This window comes from Dipodomys spectabilis, unplaced genomic scaffold, assembly GCF_019054845.1.
Source record: "Dipodomys spectabilis isolate Male_0828 unplaced genomic scaffold, ASM1905484v1 ptg000132l, whole genome shotgun sequence".
Taxonomy (NCBI): Eukaryota; Metazoa; Chordata; class Mammalia; order Rodentia; family Heteromyidae; genus Dipodomys; species Dipodomys spectabilis.
Window position 1 is genome coordinate 2431624 of NW_024870809.1, and position 18846 is coordinate 2450469.

Below are 18846 nucleotides of genomic sequence, written 5' to 3' on the forward strand. Positions count from 1 at the left end.
CCCAACCTTTACTGGCCGCGCGGCAGTGCGCCAAGCCGCCGGCCAGCCGGCCCGGCGGGGGCTGCCGGAGCCACAGAGACACAGGGGGCTGCTTGCAGATCACCAGGTACCGGATTGCAGAACAGCGGATCGCCAGGAACAGAGAAACCTACCAGCCGGGAGTCTCCAGGAGGATCCCATCCCACCCATCACTCTCCACCAGAGCGGAGAGGCTCCATCCCGCCAAAGCCGCCCGGCACCAGCAGCGCCACAAAGGGACCTGTCCGCAGACCACCCGCCCAATCGCGATCGCAACGACCCGGCGGGGGGCCGCCCAACCCAGCCCGCAACCACCCCAACTGAACTGGGACTGCAACAACTGACGGACTGCAACAACAACTGACGACCTACAGGGTGAGTACCCATCAGTACAGGGAATCCATCAAGGGAGACCAGAGCTGGAGGGAATCCCCAGACCCTGACCTAGACTCCCTACCCCAACACCCGGACCACAGGACCCACTAAAACTGGGAACTGTTCGAGAGCTCCACCAGCCAGTGGAGCACACTCTGCTGGCCAGGCCAGAGCAAGAGCGCCCCTGGAAGGGAGCTTAAATGCTCAAGCCAGGAACAGTGCCCCTGGGTCAAGACTACCAACAGTAGAAGAAATTTGAACTGTGTCCTCCAGGCTGCATAACCAAGGTGGTATACACATTAGCACAGGCCTAACGAGCGTGCTCCAGGCTGGGGCCGGAACCAGGCCAGGGGACCGGCACCTGAACAAAGCAAAAAGGGTCAGAAGTGGGGCTGTGGCTCAAATGGTAGGGTGCCAGCCCTGAGCTGAAGAGCTGAGGGACAGCACCCAAACCTAGAGTTCAAGCCCACAACCAGCCCAAAACAAACAAACAAAAACACATCAGGAGCCCATAGCAGACTCCAGTATTTGGGAGAGTGCATCCAGAGCATCTGATCTTCCCAAGAGCACCCGCAGGAGCAAACACAAGCAGTCTAGGCTGCTCAACCCTTCCAAAGGCGGGAATTGCTACAGCAGAGAGCTGAGAATCCTAAGTAAGTCAGAATAGCAGCTGGAAATAGGCTCCCAACAGAATCCAGATCAGGCACAGACTCTCTCTACCAATACAGAATCAGCAACCAAGCAAAGACAGACACACCAAAACAAGATTGAAGAGCAGTCTCCTGAACCCCCATGCGAAAATCACAGAGAAAAATCACAAGGTTTACCACTACCCAGGACAGCAAGCTCACCTCAAAAGCCAGCAGCCACGCAGGGGAGAGCCCCAGTGGGAGCAAAGCAGGAATGGAAGACAAAAACTACATCCAAGGGTTGCTGGAGGCAATGACTCAAGAAATAAAGCGAGAAATGGATCAGAAATTGAAAGAGCACAAGGATGAACTATCAAAAGATATACAGGATATCAAACAAAAATTGGATGCAAAAATAGAAGCTGCATAAACCTCAGTAAGAAGTGAGATAAACGCCAAATTAGAGGTAATGCATACTGATCTCACCTCATTGAGAGGTGAGATCAGTACTCTGAGAACCAACATTGAATCCATAAAGGGATCCATTTCCACCATGCAAACCACAATAGAAGCCACGGTCAACAGAGTGAATGAAATGGAAGGTAGAGTGTCAGATACAGAAGACAGAATACACCAACTGGACCAAAAAGTGACAGATATGGAAAAATCACTCAAATTAAACCAAAGGGAAATTCAAGAGCAAGCAGATAATGCTAAAAAATTTAACCTTCGCATAATCGGAGTGGACGAAGGTGAGGAATTCCAGAGCAAGGGAATGCAACACCTATTTAACAAGATAGTCAATGAAAATTTTCCCCACCTCAAAAACGACCATCTTAACTACATCACAAAAGCTTATCGAACACCCAACAAGCAAGATCCCAGGAGAAACACTTCTAGGCACATAATAGTAACAATGATGGATCTGAATAATAAGGAAACAATCCTGCATGCAGCAAAAATGAAGAAGGAGCTATACTACAACGGGAAAAAAATTAGAATCACTGCAGATCTCTCCACACAAACAATGAATGCAAGAAAAGCCTGGGAAAGCACCATACGAGCCCTGAGAGCCAATAACTGCCAACCCAGACTGATATACCCGGCAAAGCTAGCATTCACATTCGATGGAGAACTGAAAACTTTTAATAGCAAAGAAAAACTAAATGAATACATAAACATTAAGCCAGCATTACAAAGAATTCTAAGAGGGGGGACACAACCTGAAGAAAGCAACCAGGAACTGGGACCTGCCCCAAACAGGCATTACTCAAAGTCTAACTGAGCAAGCACAGGAGGAAAGGAAAGAAGAAAAACTTAGGAAAACGGAATGGCAGGGACAACAATGCATCTCTCTATACTTTCTCTTAATATAAATGGGCTGAATTCGCCAATTAAAAGAAAACGAACTGAGGACTGGATCAGAAAACAAGACCCATCCATCTGTTGCCTTCAGGAGACCCACCTCTCAGCCAAACATACAAACAAACTCAGAGTGAAGGGGTGGAAAAGGATCTACCAATCAAATTCCCCCAATAAGAAAGCAGGTGTAGCTATCCTGATATCTGACAAAATAAACTTTTCATTAAAATCAGTACAGAAAGACAAGGACGGACACTACATATTAATAAAGGGAACAATCCAAGAGGAGGATATAACCATCATCAACTTATATGCCCCAAATATCGGTGCACCCAGATATGTTAAACAAATGCTCTCAAACTTACAGAATAAAATAGATCCCAATACGATAATACTAGGAGACTTTAACACGCCACTCTCACCAAAGGACAGGTCTACCAACCAGAGGATTGGCAAAGAAGCTACCGAATTAAGTGAGGCCACACTTCAAGCGGAATTAACTGACATCTACCGAGTATTTCACCCTAAAACAACACAGTACACATTCTTCTCAGCAGCTCATGGAACTTTCTCCAAAATAGACCATATCATAGTTCATGCAAGGAACTTAAGCAAATACAAAGGGATCGACATAATCCCCTGTATCCTATCTGACCACAGTGGAATCAAGCTAGCTCTCAATAACAAAGCATACTGCAGAAATTTCTCTAATACATGGAAATTGAACAGCACACTCCTTAACAAGGCCTGGGTAACAGAAGAGATCAGAGAAGAAATAAAGCATTTCCTAGAACTCAATGAAAATGAAAACACCTCACAAAGAAACTTGTGGGACACAGCAAAAGCAGTCCTGAGGGGCAAATTTATTGCCCTCAGTGCCCACATCAAGAGAATGGAGACAGACCAAGTAAATAATCTCATGTTGCAACTAAAACAGCTAGAAAAACAAGAAAAAATGGGACCTAAAGCTACTAGACGAAGCCAGATAACCAAATTGAGAGCAGAGATTAACCAATTAGAAAATCAGAAAACCATAACCAAAATAAACCAAACAAAAAGCTGGTTCTTTGAAAAAATAAACAAAATTGATGGCCCGTTGGCAAGATTAATTAAAAAAAGAAGAGAGGAAACCCATATTAATAGGATTAGGGATGCCACGGGAAACATCACAACACGTACCCAAGATATCCAAACAATTCTAACAGACTACTTTCAAAAGCTATACTCTCTAAAGGAAGAAAATCTGGCGGAAATGGATGCATTTTTAGAGAAATACAAGTTACCCAAACTGAGCAAAGAAGAAGTTAACCAATTAAATAAGCCAATATCCTATAATGAGATACAGGAAGCTATCAAAAGTCTTCCAACAAAAAAAAGCCCAGGACCAGATGGATTCACAGCAGAATTCTATAAGACCTTTAAAGAAGAACTAATACCCATACTCCTCAAGCTCTTCAGAGAAACAGAGAAGGAGGGAGCTATCCCAAACTCATTCTACGAAGCCAATATCACACTCATCCCCAAACCAGGCAAAGACCCAACCAAAAAGGAGAATTACAGGCCAATTTCCTTGATGAACACAGATGCAAAGATCCTTAACAAGATTCTAGCTAACAGAATCCAGAAACACATAAAAAAAATAATACACTGTGATCAGGTAGGCTTCATCCCAGAGACACAGGGATGGTTTAACATACGTAAGTCAATAAATGTAATCCAGCATATCAACAGAGCCAAGGTCAAGAATCACATGATTATCGCCACAGATGCAGAAAAGGCCTTTGATAAAATTCAACATTCATTCATTCATGCTAAAAGCTCTGGAGAAAATAGGAATAGAAGGAACATTTCTAAAAACAATAAAAGCCATTTATGACAGACCAATAGCCAATATTATACTTAATGGGGAAAAGCCACAACCAATCCTCCTAAAAACAGGAACAAGGCAAGGATGTCCACTGTCTCCACTCCTCTTCAACATAGTCCTAGAACCCTTAGCCAGGGCAATAAGGCAAGAAAAAGACATTAAAGGGATCCGCATAGGGAAAGAAGAAGTGAAACTATCCCTTTTTGCAGATGACATGATACTATACCTCCACGATCCCAAAAACTCCATCCCCAAACTTTTAGAAATCATAAGTCACTTCGGCAAAATAGCAGGATACAAAATAAACCCACAAAAATCAGTTGCCTTCCTATACACTGATAACGCACAGGAAGAGAGGGAAATAAAGGGAGCAACCCCATTCACAATAACCTCCCAAAAAATAAAATATTTAGGAATTAACCTAACCAAAGATGTAAAAGAACTATTTAATGAGAACTATAAAAAGTTAAAGAAAGAAATTGCAGAAGACACTAGGAAATGGAAAGACCTCCCATGCTCCTGGATAGGCCGACTTAATATAGTAAAGATGGTGATACTTCCAAAACTAATATACAAATTCAATGCAATTCCTATTAAAATCCCAATGACGTACATCACTAAATACAGAAAACAGTCCAAAAATTTATATGGAACAACAAAAGACCTAGAATAGCCAAAACAATTCTAGGGGATAAAGACAATATGGGAGGGCTATCCATGCCGAACTTCAAACTCTACTACAGAGCTATAATCACAAAGACAGCATGGTACTGGCACAAAAACAGACCCGAAGACCAATGGAACAGAATAGAAGATCCAGATATAAATCCACAGGCCTACAGCCAGCTGATATTCGACAAAGGAGCCAAAGACATACAATGGAAGAAACACAGCCTCTTCAACCGCTGGTGCTGGGAAAACTGGGCAGCCACATGCAGAAAACTAAAAGTGGACCCCAGCCTATCACCATGCACCAACATCAACTCAAAATGGATTAAAGACCTTAACATTAAACCTGAATCTCTGAAACTACTGCAGGACAGAGTAGGAGAGACACTTGAACTAATAGGCACAGGAAGGAACTTCCTGAACAGAGTCCCAGGGTCACAACAAGTTGGAGAGAGACTCGACAAATGGGACTACCTTAAAATAAAAAGCTTCTGCACAGCTAAATCTATCGCAACTAAGCTAGAAAGACAACCAACTAATTGGGAAAAAATATTTACCAGCAATATATCAGACAAGGGGTTAACATCCTGTATATACAGGGAACTCAAGAAACTAATCCCTCCCAAACCTAACACACCAATTACTAAATGGGCAAGGGAGCTAAAGAGGGACTTCTCAAATGAAGAAATAAAAATGGCAAAGAAACACATGAGGAAATGTTCATCATCCCTGGTGGTGAAGGAAATGCAAATAAAGACAACCCTGAGATACCACCTTGCCCCAGTCAGAATGTCCCACATCCACAAATCAGCCAACGACAAATGCTGGAGGGGATGTGGAGAAAGAGGAACCCTATTACACTGCTGGTGGGAATGTACACTTATACAACCACTTTGGAAAGCAGTCTGGAGGGTCCTTAGAAAGCTAAAGATTGACCTCCCTTACGACCCAGTCATACCACTTCTAGGCATCTACCCTGAACAACAGGAACCAATATACAAGGACACGTGCACCTCCATGTTTATTGCAGCACCGTTCGCAATAGCTAGGATATGGAAACAACCTAGGTGCCCCACCACAGATGAATGGATCCAAAAATTGTGGTATCTATACACAATGGAATATTATGCAGCCATTAGAAATGACAAAATAATGGCATTTGCAGGGAAATGGATGGAGCTAGAAGGAATCATGTTGAGCGAGGTAAGCCAAGAACGAAGAGACAAACGGTACATGGTCTCCCTCATAAGTGGATGCTAAATCCAAAAGGTTAGGTGATACGACAAAACTAACAGGACTTAAGAAACAAAGAACTCCCGCTCATCTGGTTGAACCACTACTAAATATCCTCATGCTGCTGATCACAAATATGGTATATAACATGTGAACACTGTTATATATTACAGACTGTGGTAGACAATTTGCTCCAGGGAAGTTAGAATGAACTTGTGACTTTGAAATTATGTAATCATTTAATCACAATCAAAAAAAAAAAAGAACCTCGGGGAAGGGAGGGAGGGAGGGGATGGTAGGGGGAAAACAAAAAAAAAAAAAAAAAAGATAATCTATAATTTACCATATTAAAGATCACTTGAAATAAAAAAAAAAAAAAAAAGAAAAAAAAAAAAAGGAAAAAAAAAAAAAAAAAAACTTATACATGAGGAAACAAAGGAGAAGGCAACAATGCTTGATAAGAAATGTACTCATTATCTTGCCCATGTAATTGTAATCCCTCTGTATGGCATTTTCACAATAAAAAAGAAAATATAACATGATTCTATACTAAAAAAAAAAAAAAAAAACTTATACATGAGACTTCCTGGAACTACAGGAAATCTACTACATTGAGATCCAATGATGAATGGAACTGGAGATTTTAGTAGGAAATCAGTGCTCTTGAAGATAAACTTCATGGGCTCTGTTTAGTATTCCATAACTTTTGGAGAACATGTGAGTTACAAATTCATGCCCAAATCTTAATCTGTCATGTATAAAACCAGTATTCAAGGGACACGATTGCCTGTTACTAATCAGGTTCTGGTGATTGCTCATCATTATGGGTTACAGACACTATTACATGAGTGTTTCTCATGTGCTGAGCCCCATATCACCCACTTAGGCATTACAACAATCCTACTTGATAGGTATTGACTCTATTTGAAGTTTTAAAAACATACATATTTCAAGACGTTGAAGTAGTAATTTATGCCAAATTCCATGGTGAACTTCCATAAATCATGAGTCAGGATTTCAATCCAGATTTTTCCAATTTCACCCTCATATCTTTCTTCTTCACCACACTTAAAGAGATTTTGTTCATAGAACACAATGTCACTGAGTACAACTCACTTTGGGGACTTTGAGGTTTTCCTGGTTGCCTGCCTGAAGGAGTAATGGTTCTCAGGCATTTTTCTTCTTGTTTCACCTTCCTGCCCAGTTTCTTGTGCTATGCAGGCTAGAGGGCTAAAGTGGTGCATGCCTTAATATTCATTTGGAATTTATATTTCTAGCATCTCATCTGAGTTCAGATTGTAGAATAAACTGATCCAAAGTGCTGACTTTAGAGGTTTAGCATTCACAAGAATGTATCTGTAATCATGAAAGAAGGAGGCCCAATCGATGACAGAGTTGATTGCTCCTCCCTGGAGTCCTAGTAAACTGGAATACTAGCCTGGAATAAGAGCCTGGTCAGCACAGTGCTCCTCCATCGTCTATGTGTTAGCAATATATAGCCACTCATCCAATTTCACCTCTGGGATTCCACCTAGATAAAGCTGGCTGATGGAATAGAGTTCTGCTTTGTACATGAAAAAAAAAACAACCCCCCCCTTTGTGCCCCCATAGAACAGTAAGAACAGACTTCTAGGAATAAACATAGAGATAAATTTTAGTGGTAGTTGGTTAGTGTTTTCCAAAGAGTATGCTGTAGATGTTTCAAAATACCATTTGTGGGTTAGATTTCATGGGCACATCTTTTTTTTATTTTTATTTTTTGTGAACATACTGTACGGAGGGGTTACAATTACATGGGAAAGATAATTAGTACATTTCTTATCAAGCATTGCAGCCTCCTCCTTTGTTTACCCTTCACATCCCTTCCCAGCCTCCCCCCATCCCCCCCCACAATTCTCCCCTCCTCCCCCCCCATCAAAGTTGTAAAGTTCGTTTTCGACATGACAACTTGTACTTCTCATTGTTGCAACGGGTCCACCTGTATCCTTAAACGACTTGTTTTTCCCCATCTCCTCCACAAGTTATACCGACATCAAATATAGTGAAAGCAGGGGTTATACTGTGGGGGAGGGACATACAAAGCAACAAAGAAATAATCTTTTTTTTTTTTTTTTTTTTGGTCCAGTTGTGGGGCCTGAACTCTGGGCCTGGGCACTGTCCCTCTGCTCTTCAGCTCAAGGCTAGCACTATACCACTTGAGCCACAGCGCCACTTCTGGCTTTTTTCTTTTTTGCTTATGTGGAGCTGAGGAATCGAACCCAGGGCCTCATGCATGCAAGGCAAGCGCTCTACCACTGAGCCATCTTCCCAGCCCAAGAAATAATCTTATAAATGCGTTAGAAACAAATGCATGAAAGAAAAAAAACATTTAAATACATATCTAAGGGTTCATTTTCCTAACATCTCATTATCTGACCTTTTCTGCTTGACTCATACATACACTAAATATTGCAAATAAGGGAAACCATGGGACCTATGTTTCTTTGGGCTTGGCTTACTTCACTTAATATAATTTTTTCCAAGTCTTTCCATTTCCTAACAAATGGGGCAATATCATTCTTTCTGATGGAGGCATAGAATTTCATGGGCACACCTTAAGAAGGGATTTCTGTACTCACATTCTTACAATAAAAACACTACACACTGTTTGACAAGAAATGTTTTCATTACCTTGCTTATGTAACTGTAACCCCTCTGTGCATCACCTTTACAATAAAATAAAATTAAATTAAAAAACACTTCTGGATGGTGCACAAAATAATGTTTTTATAAGTACTAGGTTTAGATTCATGGCCTGATGCTTGCACATGGATTGTGCTCTACAACTTGAGCCACCGCTCCAGCTTTGCTTTTTGCTTGATTATTTTGGAGATAGAAAAGCCAACTTTTCTGACTAGGGTGGACTCAATCCACAGTACTCCAGATCTGAGCCTACTGAGTTGTTAAGATTGTAGAGGTGAGCCACCAACAAACAACAAGATAATCTTTTTTCTTGTAAGCATATTCTAAAAGCCTCTCAGTTTCTGTGTCCTCCTCATAGCTTAAAGCACATAGAATTCACAAACATTATAGACCACGATAATGACAATTTGCCTCATGGAGACTAGAAGGTGTTTGTGACTTTAAGTATCACTGTCTTACAATACTATGAAATTTATGCAATCACTTAATCACAATAAAAATTATAAAACAAAGCCTCTCAGTTTTCTTAAATATAATATGGGTACATAGTACATTATGTCATGCAAAGACTTTGTAACTGGATTGATGCAGGCTTTCTTTGTGTGAATAAGAAAAAGATGGCAATTGATCTTTTTCCAAATACTAACATGAGATGAGAATTACTTTTACCAAGAATCATTCAAACTGAGATTCTATATCATAAACAAGGATACAACTTATTGTCTACTTCCAGTCTACAGCTTTCTCACAATCTAGTAGAAAAGAGTAACATATAAAGATTCTTTTTTTTTTTTTTTTTTTTTTGGGTCCAGTCATGGGGCCTGAACTCTGGGCCTGGGCGCTGTCCCTCAGCTCTTCAGCTTAAGGCTAGCACTCTACCACTTGAGCCACAGCGCCACTTCCGGCTTTTTTCTTTTTGCTTATGTGGTGCTGAGGAATCGAACCCAGGGCCTCAGGCATGCAAGGCAAGCGCTCTACCACTGAGCCACCTTCCCAGCCCAGATATAAAGATTCTTCATACAATACAGAACCAAACGCATGCCAAAAGGAGTTACAAGTGCTATGCAAAATTCTGTGAAAGTAAAGAGCAAGGTTAAGTTTGTTCTGACTGATGAGATAAGGGGTGGCTTCAAAGAACAGATAGCCCTTGACCTCAGCCTTGAAAATTTAGTTCTGTTGTGATGAAAAAGATGCAGGAAGAACATTACAGACTGATAAAACATCACAATCACAAGTACAAATATATGAAAGTCAAAATAATTTGTTTTCTTCTTTGACAAACACTTGTAAATCTGTGTAGTCAGAGCTGGTATTGTATGCATTCATGTATTCAGGATAGTGACTCAGCCTGGGAATGTGGGCCAAACACTGCCCTGTTCCTGGAATCTGCTTTGGAGACTTTGGGAAAGAATAGGCTGGCATAGTGGCCGGTCTGTTCTCACACTGACTCTTAAATTTACACTAGGAAATGTTAGGAATAAAATTACATTTTATCCAGTTTTTCCAGTATTTTTTCTTACTTTACTTTTCCCATAACTTCTTGAAAGAAAACTCAAATTTCTCCTTTTATTTAGAGTACATTCACCTGTGCCTTTCAGGTGAAGGCAGAGGACAAAATATTGGATCTGTGGAGGAACAAAGATTTTGGAAATCTACAAACTGGGTAGGATGTTTTCTTAATTGATGCATTAAAGGGAATAGATGTTACATCCAACACATGTTTTTGTCAGAAAAGAATTTTTTGACTCAATGATAATTGTGTAATTACCTACAAAGAGTTTAGAAAACATGATGATTCCTCTGGTGCATGAATTATGCACAAAATACTTTAAATATTTATTGGTATAGCAATCAATGTTATGATTAGTCAATAAAGTTAAAATGTTCTTTTATGAGTACCTACTGCATATATTAGTACCAGCTATTAGTACATAAATATTATAAAGTATCTTGCTTGTGAAATGAGTATTTCTGAAAACTTTTAGAGTATATAATTGTACAAAAGGAATTTGTTGAGGTATTTATATCTATTGCTATAATGGGCTTTGGTCATATTCATCTTCACCATTACTATTTCTTAACCCATTCTCCTCTTTTCCTTACATTTTGATATGTTTCATTACTGTGTTCATCAATAGTCCAACAGTATGTAAGTCCCCCTTCTTTTGAAAATTAAATCATGGGCATTTGTTGTTGCTTTTCTTGATGATGGTCCTTTAATACACAATGATATGAAATATTAATGTCATTTTTATTTTCCCTTGTATTATTGTTAAGGATGATGAATATTTCTTCATGTATTTATTGGCCATTGTACTTTTTTTCTTTTGAGAACTGCCTATTGAATTCATTTTCCATTAATCAATTGGATTATGTTTTTGGCATTGATTTTTTTGAGCTTTTGTACATTCTGGATGTTAATCCTTCATCTGATGAATAGTTGGCAGAATTTTTATAGCATTTTGGAGATTGCCTCTTGATTCTGATAATTGTTTCTTTGGATATGCAGAAGCTTTTTATTTGATAAAATCTCACTTGTCAGTTCTTGCTCTTATTTCCTGAGCAATCGTACAGAAAATCAGAGCCAGCCTGTATCTTTAGTTTTCCCCAAGTTTTTCTGTAGTAGTTTCAAAGTTTCAGATCTTACATTAAGATTTCTGATGCATTTTGAATTGATTTTTGTACTGCATGGAACATGGGGACCCAGTTTCAGGTTTTTTTTCTGTTAATATGGTTCTGGAATACAATTTGAAGTCAGGTATTATAATACTACCAGAATTATTGTTTTTAATTTTTGCTTAAAGCAAGTACAGCTTTTCAAATCTTTTGTGCTTCCAAATTATTATTAGGATTCAGTTTTGTCTTTTTGTGAAGAATGACACTGGGTTTTTGATAGAGATTGCACTTCTGTAGATTACTTTAAATAATATGGCCATTTTTTACAATATTAATTCTGCCAATCCATAAGCATGGAATTCCATTTTCAAGTGTTTTCTTTAAATTCTTCAAAGGTGTATAGAGGTCTTTTACCTCCTTAATTAGGTTTATTTCTAGGTATTTGATACTTTGAAGCTATTATGAATGATATTGTTTTTCTGGTTTCTTTCTCAAACTGTTTATTGTTGGTAAACAGAAAAGCTACCATCTGGGCATTGGTGGTTCACACATTTATGATCTTAACTATTCAAAAAGCTGGGATCTGATGATCAAGGTTCAGGGCCAGTCTGTTCAGAAAAGTTCATGAGATTCTTATCTCCAATTAACTACCACAAAGCCAGAAAAGTTTGGCTGAAAGGGTACAGTGCCAGCAGTGAGCAACAAAGCTAAGGGAGAATATCTATACCCTTAGTTCAAGCACCGGTAACCAACAGAAAAAGAAAGACAAGGCACTAGTTTTTAAATGTTGATGTTATTCTGCACTGTGCCAAATAGATGTATCAGATCTAAGAGTAGTTTGGTGGTGGTATGGGGGTATTTTTGCTCCAGGCTAGCACTCTATTAATGGAGCCACATCTACACTTCCACCTTTTTGGTGGTTAATTGAAGATAAGAGTTTCACAGTCTATTTTGCCTTGTCTGGTTTCAAACCACAATTCTCAGATCTCAGCCTCCTGATTAGGCATGAGCCACTGACACCGAACTTGGCCTATAATATCTTTTAAATATATATTATTATTGTAAAGATACTGTATAGAGGGTTATAGTTACATGAGCAAGATAATGAGTCCATTTCCTATCGAGCATTTGTTACCCCCTCCTTTACTTTTCTCCCCACCTCCCCAACTCCTCCCTCCCTTCACCCCCACCTGCAATGTTGTAAAGTTTGTTTTCAACATACTGTCTTCTACATCTCATTGTTACAATGGGTCATCCTGTATGCTTATTTCAGCATTTTGTTATTTCCTTTCTCTTCCCCAAATTAGAAAAATGTGTATACAAGATGCCGGACACTGGAATCAAATACAGTGACAACAGGGGTTGTACCCTAGGGGAAGAATATACAAAGAAACAAAAAAAATCACATAGTACATTATAAGTACATTAAAAAGAACAGCAACAAAGATAAAACCTCTTGTGTCCCTATCTTGGGGTTCATTTTGCTTAGCATCAGGTTATATGGTGATATGTACATAGCTTTTGACCTTTTCTGCTTGTCCTAGACATACACTATGCAGATTTCCCTTATGCAGATAAGGGAAACCATGGGACCTATGTTCCTTTAGTACTGGCATACTTCACTTAATATAATTTTTTCCAAGTCTCCCCATTTCCTAACAAATCGGGCGGTGCCGTTCATTCTGATGGAGGCATAGAATTCCATTATATATATATAAAACACATGCCTATTTTTTTTTTTTTGTTGGTCATGGGGCTTGAACTCTGGGCTTGGGCGCTGTCCCTCAGCTCTTCAGCTCAAGGCGAGTGCTCTACCACTTCAGCTACAGCGCCACTTCTGGTTTTCTAGTGGTTTATTGGAGATAGGAGTCTCACGGTCTTTCCTGCCTGGGTTGGCTTTGAACCGCGATCCTCAGATCTCAGCCTCCTGAGTAGCTAGGATTACAGGCGTGAGCCACTGGCACCCGGCAATTTTTTTTTTACTATTTTTTTAACTGTGAAAATACTGTACAGAGGGGTTACAATTACATGGGCAAGATAATGAGTACATTTCTTATCAAGCATTGTAGCCTCCTCCTTTGTTTCCCCCTCCTATCCCTTCCCATCCATCCCTCGCCCCCCAATCTTCCTCCCTCCCCCCACCAAAGTTGTAAGGTTTGTTTTCGACATAACGACTTGTACATCTTATTGTTGCAATGGGTCCCCCTGTATCCCTATTTAAACGATTTGTTTTTTCCCTTCCACTTCACAAATTATACCGCCATCAAATACAGTGAAAGCAGGGGTTATACCGTGGGGGAGGGACATACAAAGCACAAAGAAATAATCTTATAAATGTGTTAGAAACAATCGCATGAAAGAAAAAAAAAACATTTGAATACATATCTTAGGATTCATTTCCCTAACATCAACTTATCTGCCCTTTTCTGCTTGACTCAGACATATACTAGTTATTGCAAATAAGGGAAACCATGGGACCTATGTTTCTTTGGGCCTGGCTTATTTCACTTAATATAATTTTTTCCAGGTCGTTCTATTTCCTAACAAATGGGACAATATCATTCTTTCTGTTGGAGGCATAGAATTCCATTGGGTATATATACCACATTTTCTTTATCCATTCATCTATTGAGGGGCATCTGGGTTGGTTCCATATCTTAGCTATGGTAAATAATGCTGCAATAAACATAATCGTGCTGGTAGCTTTAATGTGGTCTTTTTTGTGAACATTTAGGTAAATGCCCAAAAGTGGGATTGCTGGGTCATAGGGGAGCTCTATGTGGAGTCTTTTGAGGAACCTCCATACTGCTTTCCAAAGTGGTTGAACAAGTTTACACTCCCACCAACAATGCATTAAGGGTTCCCTTCTGTCCACATCCCCTCCAGCATCTGTTGTTATTAGAGTTCTTGATTATAGCCATTCTAACTGGGGTGAGGTGGTATCTCAATGTTATTTTGATTTGCATTTCTTTTATGGCTAGGGAGGTTGGGCATTTCTTCATGTGTCTATTGGCCATCCTTCTTTCTTCTTCAGAGAAGTTTCTCTTTAAGTCTGTAGCCCACTTATTTATTGGGCAGTTGTTTCTTTGAAGATTTGTTGTTGGGACATTTTTTTTGAGTTCTAGGTATATTTTAGATATGAGACCCTTGTCCATTGTATGGCTAGTGAAGATCTTCTCCCAATCTGTGGGCTTTCTATTGATCTTGCTAGCTATGTACTTTTCGGCAATTTTTTTTTTTTTGGGGTCCGGTCGTGGGGCCTGAACTCTGGGCCTGGGCGCTGTCCCTCAGCTCTTCAGCTCAAGGCTAGCACACTACCACTTGAGCCACAGCATCACTTCCGGCTTTTTTCTTTTTGCTTATGTGGTGCTGAGGAATCGAACCCAGGGCCTTGAGCATGCAAGGCAAGTGCTCTACCACTGAGCCACCTTCCCAGCCCCTCAGCAAATTTTTTAAAGCTTGATAGAAAACATTACTTTTATGAACTTCAGAGACTACAGGACTATAGGAAAATTTTTGGCATTTTATTAGCATTAATACAGTTTATGAAGGGGTTTCATTATATGTTTACATATGTCCATATTTTTTAATAGACTCACAACTTTTATTGCTCTAACTGTATTCTCTTGGATTTTTCTCGCTTTCCTTTATTTTTTTCCTTTCAGAGCTTAAGGTGCATTATTTGATTATTTGTTTAGCATTTCTGATTTTAAATGAAGGCACTTATAAACTTCTCTTTGCAGTCTCTAAGAGGTTCTGGTACGTTGTGTCATCCTTTTTATTAAACTGTTCATTTTTTAGTTTATTTATCCTTTCATGACCTACTGATATTGAAGACTGAAATGTTCCATCTCAATATGTTTGTATATTTTCTGCATATTCTCTTGTTTTTTTCCTTCTATTTTTGTTTCACTGAAGTTTTATAAAATACCAGACAATTATTTTGTTTTACTTATATGTGCTAAGGCTTGCCTTATGTCCTAAAACGTAATCTGATTTGGAGAAATTTCAATGGACTTCTTATAAGAATGTGTATTCTATGGGGAAATCTTCTGTAGATGTAGAGTAGGCAAGCAAATGAGAATTAGGAAATCATCAAACTCTACAAAAGAACAAAATGAAGAGATTTACTAAATGCCTTTCAATAATGAGTTTGAATGTCAGTGTCCTCCAATTCTCTAACCGAAAGATACAGACTGGCAAATTGGATTTTAAAATATTAGCCCCAGTTATTTCTCACCTACAAAACAATGAAACACCCTGACAAAGACAAACACAGAATTAAAGGTAAATGATGGATAAAACATTCCAAGCAAACTTAGTGGTAAACAAGCAAGAGAAGCTATGTCATATCAAACAAAAATTTGTTAAAATTGACAAAGAGGAGTACTTCATATTGACAAAAGGAGCAAACCATTAAGAAGATAGAACTGGCCAAGTATGGTAGTTCATTTCTGTAATGCCAGCTTCTTCAAATGCACAGATCATTAGGAAAGCAGTTTTAGGACAGTATGGGTTAGTGAAACCTCATCTTAATAAGCCAGGTGTTTCTTTGTACTATTTTTTCCTTTGCACTATTATTTAATTCAGAAGTTACTTTGTCTAGTTGACCTATCTGTTGGTAAGAATGGGGTATTACAGTCACCCATCATTAATCAAGATGCATGGACTGATTTGTCCAGCTACGTAAACATAATTTTAACTTGTGGTTCACGACTGTAATCCTAACTAATCAGCATGCAGAGATTTGGGGATTGTGGCTCAAAGCTATCCTGGGAAAAAAGTCCGAGACTCTTATCTCCAATCAACCACCAAAGAGTAGAAATGGGGCTGTGGCTTGAAGTGATAGAATGCTAGCCTTGAGTAAAAAAGCTCAGGGACCAGTGCCCAGGCCCTCACTTCAAGCCCCAGGACTGGCACTCACTATTACTGTGTTGGGATCAATGTGTGCTATTTATTTTATGAAATTTGGGTGTACCGATGTTCTATATATTTATAATTTATATATCCCCATTTATTAGGTTTGGTATTAGGGTCTGGAATAAGTGCATCATGCTTTGCTTGCTAGGCAGGTACTTTACCCCTTGATCTGTGCCTCCAGCCAATTTTTGTTTTAGTTACTTTTGGGACAGGATATTGTGTGTACTATTCCTAAAGCTGGCCTTAGACTCCAATTTTCCTACTTAACGATTTTTGCTTAGCTGGGATTAAAATAATGCACTGCTACACCTGGCTTTTTAAGCTGAGGCTTCACTAACACATACTGTCCTAAAACTGCTTTCCTAATGATCTGTGCATTTGAAGAAGCAGGCATTACAGAAATGAGCTGCCATACCTGGCCAGTTCTATCTTCTTAATGACGTGTTCCCTTTGTCAATATGAAATACTCCTCTTTATCAATTTTAACAAATTTTTGTTTGACATGACATAGCTACTCCTGCTTGTTACAGACTGTTTGCCTGGAATGTTTTATCCATCATTTACCTATAATTCTGCTTTTGTCTTTGTCAGGGAGATTCATTGTTTTGTAGGTGAGAAACAATTGAGTCTATTTTTAAAAAAAATTATTTATTTTTATTTTTTTATTGTCAAGGTGATGTACAGAGAGGAGTTACAGTTGCATAAGTAAGGTAATAATTACATTTCTTGTCAAACTTGTTACCCCTTCCCTCATTTTTCTCCTGCTTTCACTCCCCTAAACCGTCCCAAGTTGTACAGATCATTTCCAACATATTGTCTGTGTAATGTCACTGTTGCATTGGTTCCCCCCTCATTCTTTGTCTCACCATTCTGTTGTTCACCTTTCCTTCCCTAATTCAAATAAATGTATATACAATACCAGGGTACCAAAATCAAGTACAGTGACAACAGGGGATATACCATAGGGGGAAGAACATACAAAAGCAATAAAGAAATCACTTAGAACATTAAAACCAACAACAAAGAAAAACCTCTTGTGTCCAGTCTTGGAGTTCATTTTGCTTAGCATCATCTTATATCGTCATATGTACATAGCTTTTGAGCTATTCTGCTCATCTGTTAAGATTATCCTAGATGTATACTAATTATTGCAAATAGGAGAAACCATAGGACCTATGTTTCTTTGGGGCTGGCTTAATTCACTTAATATAATTTTTCCAAGTCTTTCCATTTCCTAACAAATGGGGCAGTGTCATTTTTTCTGATGGAGGCATAGAATTCAATTGTGTGTGTGTGTGTGTGTGTGTATATATATATATATATATATATATATATATGCCACATTTTATTGATCTATTCATCTACTGAGGGGCATCTGGGTTGGTTCCATATCTTAGCTATGGTGAATAATGCTGTGATGGTATGAGTCTAAACTTGTTCAACCACTCTGGAAAGCAGTATGGAGGTTCCTCAACAATGCTCGACAAGAAATGTACTCATTGCCTTACTCATGTAACTATAACCCCTCTGTACAGCATATTTACAATAAAATAATTTTTTTACAAAAGACTACACAGATGCCTTATTAAACTGTTGGTTTCATATCTCTCCAATTTCTTGATGAAGGAACTCAGAGCTATAAACTTGCCTCTGAGTACTGCCTTTCCTGTGTCCCAGAGAAGCTGGTGATTTGTGTGTTTATTTTTGTTAAATATCATGAACATTTGAATTTCCTTTCTAATCTCTTCTGTGACTCACTGGTGGTTCAACAGTGTGTTGTTCAGCCTCCATATGTTACAGGATTTCTTTGGTGTCTTTTGGTGTTGAATTTTAATTTTATTCCCTCGCAGTCTGAGAGAATACAGGGCATAATTTCATTGTTTCTGAATTTGGACACATTTGCTTTGTGACATAAAATATGGTCTACTTTGGAGAATGTTCCATGTGCTGCTGAGAAGAACGGGTATTCTGATGCTGCTGGGTGAAATAATTGGTAGATGTCTGTTAAGTAGTCTAGTTGATATATGCAGTTGTTTAGATCTGAGGTTTTTTGTTTTAGGTTTTTTTTTGGGGGGGAGAGATTGTGTTTTTTGTTTCTCTTTAAAATACATCTTTAATACAACATATACTAAATGCACAGTAGTTACATGGAATACATTATTTTCTAATCTGTGTAGGGTATACAGGAATAGTTATGATTTTTATCCTTCAACTGTTTGCAAGTTAATCTTTGTAAAAATGATGTATTTAATAATAAAAATGAAAAATAATGCTTTTATAAATTCACATTATCGTATCCTAATAATCCCTGTTTGTAGAATATCTGCCCAAGTTTAAGCTTCATTTGAGGCACATGTTTTTCCAATTCAATGAAAGGAAAGTTTTTAATTATTTTTATTGCTATTGAACATTTAAATCAAATTTGTGTCTTCTGGTTCAAGTGTGTTTGTCAATTTTCAGAAGAGCCTGTAAATA